Source organism: Penaeus monodon, chromosome 21 (assembly GCF_015228065.2).
Source record: "Penaeus monodon isolate SGIC_2016 chromosome 21, NSTDA_Pmon_1, whole genome shotgun sequence".
In the NCBI taxonomy this organism is placed as follows: Eukaryota; Metazoa; Arthropoda; class Malacostraca; order Decapoda; family Penaeidae; genus Penaeus; species Penaeus monodon.
This window is the reverse complement of record NC_051406.1, coordinates 7650358-7651506: the sequence shown is the minus strand read 5'-3', so window position 1 is coordinate 7651506 and position 1149 is coordinate 7650358. Positions and strand designations below refer to the sequence as shown.

The 1149-nt window shown below is 39.2% G+C and overlaps 1 long non-coding RNA gene across 1 annotated transcript in view; it reads right to left on the bottom strand.

The window, feature by feature from the left end:
• Positions 1-536: 536 nt before the first annotated feature.
• Positions 537-1149, bottom strand: part of LOC119586156 — a 1485-nt gene continuing 872 nt past the window's right edge. Inside the window, exon 2 of the long non-coding RNA XR_005229936.1 lies at positions 537-776. This is a non-coding gene — a long non-coding RNA (uncharacterized LOC119586156). The remainder of the gene's footprint in view (positions 777-1149) is intronic.

Below are 1149 nucleotides of genomic sequence, written 5' to 3'. Positions count from 1 at the left end.
AGGCACATGAGAGGATGCTCAAGGTCCCCTATAAACCCCCATGAACAGGATGTTGTCCACCTCGTTGTCTCGAATGTAGCAGTTCATATACCCATTTATTCCACTTCTTCTTTTTCATTACTTATTTTCTTTGTCAGGAAATAGGCTTCAGAAAAAAGAGAGAAAAAAACATATGTATACATAGGATATTGCTGTACTTAGACCATCTTCTCTTTTCATTATTTCGTTAGCATCGAAAGTTTCTTCCCATCGTTGTCAGGACGCAGGTTTTACTGCAGTAGAAAGAAAAGCTAATGATAGAGATACTAGGCTCTTTTGAAAAAGAAGATTTAAAAAAGGTAGACCGAGAGAGTTGGAAAGAGAATGGAAGTGACGGATAGATAATAGAAAAAAAAGAAAGAATGCTTGGGGGACGAGGAAGAAACTGCAACAGACAGAGATTAGTTATTCATCTAGTTGCTTATTTACCCACGCCTATATATGCCTATTGCACAAATAAATCTTCTTAGGACACAGGTGAAAAGAAAAGCCGCGGATAGACAAATTGATTTATTCATCGATACTAGTAGCGACGTTGCTGAAACTTGTATGAATGAACAAGCGTGCGTCCTTGATTAGCAGGAACAAATATCGGCTGATCTCCCAGCGCGAGGCTGACGTCCAGCCCCTTGAGCAGAGGCACAGGAAGCGGGATCGGCAGAACGAAGCTCAGAGTTCCAGACAGAAGGGAGGCCATTAGGAGGAAAACTGCAAGAAACTTCATTGTGTCGTTTTGGCTGCAAAGAAATCGAGTGATGAGTCACGTGTCTGGAGTGTTTTATACATGGGATAGGATCTCGGGAACTAGGATTTGAGGGACGACCCGAGGAAAGTATATAGTTAAGAGAAGGACTTGGGAACGTGATAAGACTGCCCTTTTGATTTTGCAATATTATATACTGACTTTTTATTTAATGTTTATTAATTAATAAAATTTTTCAAGGGCATGGTTTGCCAGAGGCTGAATTTGTGATGTTTATGTCAAATATCACCTAAGGAAATAATCCATTTTTCACATAAGCGAAACCTATATTGTTTTTCTGATTACCAGAAAAACAATATAGGTTAATATAGGTCAGCGTTAATTTATGTCCAGTGGATGAATGGAAG